We start from the raw sequence: 10,061 nt of genomic DNA, 5'->3' as shown, positions 1-10,061 counted from the left end.
GCAGATGGAATTAGTGCATTTCGGCCTGGTGTATTTCAATAAACATTGTTGAAAAATCTTAATCTCCCAACCTTATTCCAAGCCAAAGGATTGATCAGCCTAAAATTAATAATCTGAGTCATTTTGATGGTATAGGCGTATCAAAAAGATAACTCGAAGCAATCTAACTAGCCCGGAGTTCCATTGATACAATTTTTAGGGATTTTTTTTATTTTAGAAAATGTTTTCTCTGGGTACCTCATCTCAAAATTTGGTTTGATCAACCAATAAAATAAGATATTTACATTCCAATTTTTTTTAATTATTCCATTTTTTGAACTTGCTATATCTGCATGTGATTTCCAAATTGGCATTTGATCAGCACCAAAAGTCAATTTTAGATAATTTTGAGGGTATAGTTGTATAAAAAAAAAATCTCGATATAATTTGACCGTCTCGGATTATAATTAATAAAGCTTTTCGGGATTATTTTAATTTTAGAAAATGTTTTCTCTGGACCAACTTTTTCTTTAAATTATTGTATTTTCGAAATTGCTATCTCTGTGATATGGTTTGCAAACTGACATTTGATCAGCCTCTAAAATCAATTTTAAGTAATTTTGAGGGTATCGGTGTATTAAAAAAAATCTCGAAGCAATTTGACTAGCCTGGATTATAATTAATAAAGTTTTTAGGGACTTTTTTATTTTCGAAAATGTTTTCTCTGGACCTCATCTAAAAATTTGGTTTTTCTCAACCAATAAAATAACTGGAACACTTTTTGGTGATAGGATTGTTTCAGTAATAAATCTAGAAGAGAAATGTTAGGCTGATATTTACATTCCATTTTTTTTATTATACTGTCTTCGAAATTGCTATATCTGGATCTGATTTCCAAATTGGCATTTGATCAGCACCTGAAATAAATTTTAGGTAATTTTGAGGATCGGTGTGTCAAAAAAAAAAATCTCGATTCAATTTGACTATAGTAATAACTCTAGAAGTGAAATTTTAGGGAGAAATTTTGATTCCAATTTTATTTTTAAATTTCTCCATTCTTGAAATTGCTATATCTGGATCTGATTTATATACTGGGATTTAAACAGCCGCTAAAATCAATTTTAAGTAATTTTGATGGTATCGGTGTATCCAAAAAAATGTCGAAGCACTTAACAAGTCCAAATTTTAATTAGTAAAGTTTTAGGAATTTTTTATTTTAGACAATTTTTTCTCTGGGCCTCTTCTCAAAATTTCGTTTGATCAACTACTGAAACAGATTAAACAATCGCTCAGGATAGTAGTGCATCGAAAAGAAATGTAGAAGCGAAATTATAGGTCGGAATTTTTATTCCAATTTTTTTAGATACTATTCTATAATTATCTATTTCATCAGGTCTGAAAAGTAAATTCATAAATTATTGGTATCTTATGAGAAAATAAGAATGTTTAAGTGTAATTCAAAGCTACTCGAAATGTTCTTTTAATGTATTTGTTTGAGGCCTCGTTCAACTTAAAATTATGCTGTTAGAAGTGAAGACACGAATTCTGTACATTTTATTTCAGATGTTATCTTTTCCATTGGATATCCAGAGAAAGCAATTTCGAAAATACAATAATTCAAAGAAAAAGTTGGTCCAGAGAAAACATTTTCTAAAATAAAAATAATACATAAAAAGTTTATTATTTAAAATCTGGACTTGGTAAATTATTTCGAGATTTTTTTTGATACACCGATACCCTCAAAATTACTTGAAATTGTTTTTAGGTGCTGATCAAACCAAATTTTGATCAAACCAAATTTTGAGATGAGGTCCAGAGAAAACATTTTCTAAAATAAAAAAAATCCCTAAAAATTGTATCAATTAAACTCCGGGCAAGTTAGATTGCTTCGAGATATCTTTTTGATACGCCTATACCATCAAAATGACTCAGATTATTAATTTTAGGCTGATCAATCCCCAGGCTTGGGATAAGGTCTGGAGATAAAGATTTTTCAATAATGTTTATTGAAATACACCAAGCCGAAATGCACTAATTCCATCTGCATTTCCTGATGTGTATTTCTCCTAGGATCGATCTGTGTAAAAAACAATGGTAATCAAATTTTAAATTCAGAAATAATGTTTAACTTATTAAAATGATTAATAAGTAATTATTGTTAAATTGTTAATAAGTAATTATTATTTAAATTATTACTGCCGACACTGTCAGTGATAAACATACAAAACCACAAAACATTTCTTTGGTAAAGAATAATCAATCGAAAGTATAATAAACATCCCGGGCTGATCTGTCATTAATTCGAGGTTATGTTCAGATTCACCTGTTTGCCCTAATCGCTAATTAAACACTTTTATTATTGGTAATTACTATGTAACATAACCTATATTGTTTTGACACTTGTATCAATTTGAAGTTTCGAACGCAACCATGGAAATTATGATAAATTTGATCCGAAGATGCACGGACTTGACCGAATGGCCGATTTGAATGAAACTTTAAAGGCGCGAAATATGAAGGAGAGTCCACAATAGGATTTAAGAACTCACGTAGCATTGACTTGACGTAGACTTGACATAGCAGTAGCTTGGATGTGATGCGCGCACATGTAATTTTCAACTGTTTATTTCCATGAATCGTAAAAATAAACAGTTGACAATACATGCGCGCGCATCACATCCAAGCTACTGCTTTGTCAAGTCAATGCTACGTCGGTTTCTCAAATCCTATTAAGGACTCTCTTTGAAAGAACCCTGTTTAATGGCTTCTCCCCTGCTATTGTGCGATTCGGGTAGCATTCGATTCGCCATGTATGTAAGCCCCAGCGTGTCCACCCTGTATATTGATCGACTTAAGAAATTATGATTCTTCAGTGGAACCACATTATTTATCATTATTAGTATTCCTATTAGATCAGTGTTTTCCTCTTTTTTCTCATTTTTTAACCACTGATATTCAATAGTAGATGCTAAAAGTATACACTGAAAAAAATGGTCTAGCTGTTCCAGCTAAACGTTTCCTGGATTTCGTCTGCCAAGGAAATATAGCTGTGTCACCTAGATTTCTAGCTGCTTAGCTATATTTGCCACCTACAAATCATCTAGGTAAATTAGCTAGTAAATTTCGAGATGGCAAATTTAGGTAAAACCGCTAGAAATTTAGGTGACATAGCTATATTTTCTTGGAAGACGAAATCGAGCTAAACGGTTAGCTGGGACAGCTAGACCATTTTTTCAGTGTAAGATGGTACCATCAAACATACAAGTATTAACATTTCATATTTAATATATTTTTCAGATATTAGGCTTAAGGGCAAGTAACACCCTCAAATACCATATCGGACTCAAAATTATTTTCAATGAAATTAAAACTGGGACCATTTTTCGAAATTACCTTGAAATGTTTTGAACCTAAGCATTTTTTTATATTCAAATATCTTCGAGAAGTAGAAAACGCACAAAAACTGAATTTACAGCCGTCTCTTGCATTTCTCTAAGTTTTGTGGCTGATATTTTACATATAAAAAAAGTTCTTACGTTCAAAAAAATTCAAGGTACGAAGAAAATATGTCAAAAAATGGGCCCAGTTTTAATTTCCTTGAAAATAATTTTTAGGGAAATTTCTACTTAAATGCAGTACATAAACGTAGTTTATGGTCTTCTGATATATTTTATAAAGTTTCAGTCTGATATTTTATTCACAAAAAAAAAAAAATTCTTAAGTTCAAAGAAAATTCAATAAATTGAAATATTGAAGCCAGTAATAAAGGTATTTGAGTGTGTCACATTAAGTTACATATACAGTTAAACCCTTCAATAACCCTCCCTTCTATAGCCCTTCCGAGAAGTAACCCCGCGCCGTAGGTAGGTATAACAGGAACTCCACGGGGGCTTCGGGGTCTGCGGTTGTCACTCAGGTGAGCAGTCAAGCGTGAACAAACAAAAGCGGAGCGGGCTACAATGAGTCAGTTCCCACCCACCTTTTACCCCAAAATCGGCGCTATAAAAGAGTTTCACTGTATTTTTATGTTAAACGGAAACGTCTAAGATGTTAAACTCGTACAGAAAAACACGCCAGACATCTGTCGACCGCTTGATGAAGTTTATAGTTAATGCAGTTCGATGCTATTTCGTGTCATATTTGAACTTCTGAAAGGTAATGCTTACACATATTTAGTTAAAAAATATTAATATTAGATAGAGTAAAATTGTTGACATAAGTGCTCTTTCTTTCGGTGCGTTAAAAGTGAAACGATATTTTATCTTTAAAAAACTCAAGCAAATTTATGTTTCTTCTGAATGACCTTAGGGTCGGAGGGTCGGAGGGTCGAATTACGATGTTACTCTGTTGTATAAAATTGATGATAAGATGCTTTACTTGCCAAAATGATGCGTTTTTAAAGATACGTTTCTTGGGTCTGTTTAAAGTAAATGTTGGTATACAGAGCGTATCAGAAGGTCAAGTTGTCGGAACAAGACAGTCAGTTAACGGTAAAATATTAGTATTTACTTTTCATTCAATGCGCTTATAGTTAAAAATAAAGTAAAAATTTCAGTGTGTTAAGATAAACGTTACATGTATCGGTATAAAGAGACAAGTTTGAAAATAAAACAATAAATTCTAAAATCTGACACAGTTTTTCAATAAAAAAACTTTGTTCTCTACACGGAGAAAAATAGGTGTTAGCACGGACTATCTAGATATTAATAGGTAATATCTTAGCGATTTAACTATGGGGCAGAAATCTAGATACTGAAGTAGAGCATCCGTAGATATTAAAAATAAAATTTTCACTGACAATGTCCAAGATATCAAAGGGCAGAATCAAAGATATTCAAGAAATATTTTTTAATTGTGCAAAAATTACCTGTAAAGTATGCCATTTTCTATAAAATGCAAAAGAATGTTAATATCGTAGTTTTCTGTTTTGAAAATCCGAATCCTCAAGCATTCGCCTTTTTGCATAATTATGCGATTTTTGTGTTAAACAGATAACACACTGTTCAAGGCTAATATAAAAGATGCCTGTAGCTGAGTCCTCATTTTCTTGAGAAAATTATAACATATCCAAAAACATTTAATTCATTTTCCAACAAAACTTATAGTGCAATAGATATAAGAAAAACCACAATGCACATGATGAAAGCTCAAGATACAGACAAAATCTTTTGTCGCCACGCCACACGTCAGTGACCTTGCTCCGAAAAAATTTAGCTTTTTTAGTATCTTAGATATTAACTGTTAATATCACATATTTTATACTTTCAATATAAACAGATATTGCACTTTAATATTTTGTATGTTGAATAGAAGATATTAGATAGTATGCCGTAATATCTATATATTATGGTTAAATTTAAAAATTTTTAATATATGCTTTTCAATATCTTTTTTCCTCCGTGTAATAATAATGAAATTCAGTGTTGTTTGATAAGTGAGTTCGGCCTCTTATGAAAAACCAAAAAAGGATAATTTTCTTTTATTTCACTAGATTGCAGGACAAAAACAAAAGCATCAATGTGTTATCATAAGTTATAATTAAAGTTGCCTTTAATTTATTTTCATCATGAAGAAGATCGACAATAGTTTCAAAAAACACAGAATAATTCCAAAGATCGGTTCTGAATTTAGTTTTTAACGACTATCACATAAAGATAAGTAGTTTCAATGAAAAAATAAAACAGACTCTCGACAAATTAAATGAACATGTATCTCGTTTTGACGTTAAAAAGTATATAATTTGAAAGATAATGAACTGAATTATAAATTTACTCAAAATAACAGAAAACGCCTGATCCCTGATATTAAAATATCTCACAGATTGATTTAACTCTAAATTTAAATCTATTTGTGTTATTGCTAAAACAATTATTTACCATTTAAGGATAACCTCTGTGAGGCTCTCTACTAATTGAGATGGAACTGCGAATTTTTACTCGACTAGTGTACGCAGTTACGTAAGTGCCTAACCACGTTTGCATCGAATTTCAGGTTGACGGAAAGCACCAAACAAAGAGTGTGCAACGTACATACGATTTTGCCAAAAACTTAGCCGTTCTGGTAGGAAACCACGGTTCTGATTCGGAGATGCGAATTTCCCGTTTGATTCCACGTCGAAATACTTAATCCATATGAAGTCCTGCGTAGTTTTCCACGGGCAATTCCACGTGATTTTTTTCTCCTGCGAAACGAATAATTCGTTTGTAAGTTATCCTAATTTTTATTCTCTCGTAATCAAAGGCGAGCAACAAAAATGACATTTAATAGTGAAATTACCTAATTTCTGTCATATATAGTTCCCTTCAAATGGGGTCTACTGACGTAGATTGACCTTAATAAAGTAATTCCATTCGGAGTCACGAACTTGAAAGAAAACGATTGACGCGAAGCATGCGTTAAAGTATAGCGGATATTTTTTTCGCAGCGCTAAAGCACTTGCGCCGTCTTTCTTTGCAACATTTTTTTTAGACCCACTCCTCTGAAAAGACTTTTTTTCTACCCACGAAATGAACGATCCAGCACGAATGAGAGTTCGGAGCTGAGGGACTTTTTAAGGGTACTCACGTGTCAGGCGCGTGATAAAAGCACGACCATTGTCTTATGGTGTTAGTATATGTGTGTGTTCGAAAAATATAAATGCGCGAGTATGAAGCTCGCGTTGATATATGCCATTGATTTTATAATATGTAAGGGTGGGTTCAGTTTCGATTTCATGAGAGAAAAGAGGATTGCTGACCACTGCAGAAGTTTTATTCAGTAACAAATATTGTAGTCACGAAAGTTTTTTGAATAATTCAGTTAATAATTTTGGGACAAAGTAGTTTTTACTTTACACCCAACAAACTAAAAAAGATGTCCACCTGAACTGCTTCCAAGAAACATTCCTTAAGGGGGGTTGAACTTCTCAAATCGACTTAGATCAATTTTAGAAATCCGTTTACACTTCGCCTAAGCATATTTTAAAGGCAATATTGATTGCTAAGCTTACATAACATTAAAAGGTGTGGGGCGGCAAATTTTTACTACGCCCATGTTAAAGTTATATAGCACTTACTGAAGAAAAAGCTTTATGCAGGGTGGAGGGGAGAGTATAAATTGCAACCAGAAAGTTACCTATAATGTGACCGCTCCCTTTGAGGCATATGAGGGTGATAATGATCAAGCATAGAAAGTAACTAGTTCCAAATTTGTATATCAAACACCCTTAGTAGGTGTGTCATCCACTTTTAGGAATAGCTTCAACGAAACCGATCATTACGTTTGTATTTCCCTGAAATGAAAGTCGTAAAAGTTTTAATTATTAAAAGTAATGCAATTTACTAAAATTTAATTCTCACATTTAATTTACGAACAATAGGTGCTGGCTCAAGATTTTTAGCATAGTGGTTTTTTCGCAACAAAAACAATTTATTTTGAATTAATTAAGAATTATTTTCAAATGATCTTTATTTATATTAATACGATTGAAAAATGCCTTTTTTGTTTAATACTTTAAACAAATAACATACGTTATTAAATTTACATGTATGTTGCTTGCACGTAATTGTTTAAAGGAATGTATAAGAAAAACAAAAATACAAAGAAATTTAAGTTTCTAACTTTACTTCGTGTAACTAAGAAAAATATGTTTGAGGTCGATTTTGACGATTTTTGTATCATTTTTTAATTTTCTAATAATTAAAAACATTTTTAATTATGATCAACTATTCTAACAATTAAATTAACGACATGGCAGTTTTATGCGAGCTAAGACATTTTTGAGGCCGGGTCATTTTTTTTCTAAAGTCATAATTTTCACATTTTCTCGTAAACGATAAAGATTTCACATAGGAGCAAGAACTATTTTTTGTGAAACTTTCTTAAATATGCATAAAACTCAAAGGATTTTTCCTTATAGAACTTCAAATCAAAAATATATATATTTTAGATTTTCTTTGTTTGTTAAGAAAATCAAATTTTAATATCCTACATATACTATCCCGAATAAAAATGCCTCGACCTAAGTTCGACTTGGTGATATCTTGCGTTTGTCTCCAAGATATCGATTTATTGTTGTGTCTCAAAACTGAGTCGAGACATAAGCCTTCCTCTTCCTTTTATGGTCTTAAAAACATATAACATTGTTTAATCATTAACAAAGATTAGCTTTTATGTGAGACAGAATGACCCCTTTTGTAAGGGCAGATATACACTTGAAGTTATAAACCGCTCGTCTTGAAGTCATAAAAATTCGATTCAAGGCATAAATATATGTCTTCAAGCCATATGAACTTGTCTCCGAAACATAAATTGAAGTCTGGCTCCGTCTCAAAACTGAAACATGCTGAAGTCGAACTTTTGGACCTCTATGCCTTGGTTGGGGGCAATTCAAGTCGAAATCAAGTCGAAGACTTTTTGCAGAGGTGAATAAAGTATATTTTAATGATTCCTTCAGAATTTCATATTATTTAAAAAATTTTAAGAGATTTCAAGGACAATCATCAGATTTCATGTAATTTCATGGAATTTTATAATACTTTAATGCAATTTCAAATGATTTATTCACAAGAATTGAGGAGTTTAATCATTTTGAAGAGATTTTTATATATTGTAAGGTACTTCCAAATATTTTTATAAATCTGAAAGATTGGAAAGAATTTTAAGAATTTAAGGATACTTTAAAAGATTTCAAGTAATTTCAATAGATACAAATTAATTTAGAGATTTCAGGCTAACTTACAAGATTGAAAGGTATTTTCAACAGCTTTCAAACATTTTAAGGAGTTTCAAAAGATTTCAAGGATATTGAAAATTAATGCAAATTTATGGGATGTTATAATATTTTAATGATTTCGAAGAATTTATTTACAAACATTGAGGGATTTTAATTATTATTTTTCCACTAGATTTCACATCTTTGTAAACGTTTTAATTTTCTATGATTTTATAGTTCCTTTTTTGCATATTCCATATCAGTTTCATTTATTTCTTTTAATTGTAATAGCTTCAAATCATTTGTTAGTACTGGTTTCTCGAGTAGTAAGTACATAGAAAATCGTCGATCCTCGAAAGTACACCAAAATCGATGTTCAATAGGCCTTTTCATTTCAATTCGAAAGTTAGTGGTGCGCAAACGCGGCCGCCATGCCACCTCCCGCGAGTTTAAAAAAGTCGGTCCCTTTCGACAGAGGTAAAAATGTGTGCAGATGTGCAATTTTTTAAAGTTAATTTGGATGTCAAAGATGTGCCAGGTGCAGAATTAATAGCTGAATTGTCTGTAAAAGGACTAAATTGTACTCAATTAAAAATATGTCAGCAGTTTCGAAGCGAATCGACAAAGAGAGAAAAGAACGAATAAGTTGCAAGGTAAGGTCACATCATGCCTTTACCCATTTATCGCATTTCTTGCATTAATTACAGTTTCTCACGTGTAATAGTGTGCTTCTGTCATCAATTTCTCCTTTTTTGCACAATATTTCTTTCAATATCGGATTGAATCATTTTAGTTAACTTTTTGACAGAGATACCCCTCGAATGAATTAAAAAATACTTGTTTTATCATAATAATACTATAGATTCGTCAAAAGGGACCGAAAATAGAAAGAAAGTACAATTATTTTTCGCGCATGCGTACTCAAAAGCAATTTAAATAAAAAGGTCTATTGAGTTGCAACAAATTTGAACCAGACAGATTCATTATGAGAATTTAGGGGAATTAATCATTTTGTGATACTTTTCCTCATTCAGAGCAATGTGAAGTGTTGTCTTCAAACTGTCAGTTACTCGTCAAGATGATTTTGCAGGCGTTAAATGGATGGAAGACATGTTGATAAGCAGGTAAGTTATAATAATAATTACCTAACTTTTAATTTCCTCCTATTTTCCAATGAATATTAGTCTTTAGAAATCAAAATTGTGCTTAGCGTAGTATAATTTCCAAACCTTAGGTTAGCAAAAACCGACACATGACATTCAAACCACCAAAGCCGGGATGTAAAAACTACCAGGTGTATACATATGAAACCGGTATTGCCATCTAGCGGCCAGTAGGCACACTTGTAGGCACTGTCGGAACTTACCATGTGTGCTAATTGGCGTATTGT

This window comes from Belonocnema kinseyi, chromosome 7 (genome assembly GCF_010883055.1).
Source record: "Belonocnema kinseyi isolate 2016_QV_RU_SX_M_011 chromosome 7, B_treatae_v1, whole genome shotgun sequence".
Taxonomy (NCBI): domain Eukaryota; kingdom Metazoa; phylum Arthropoda; class Insecta; order Hymenoptera; family Cynipidae; genus Belonocnema; species Belonocnema kinseyi.
The sequence above is the reverse complement of the archived record's forward strand: the minus strand, read 5'-3'. Positions refer to the sequence as shown.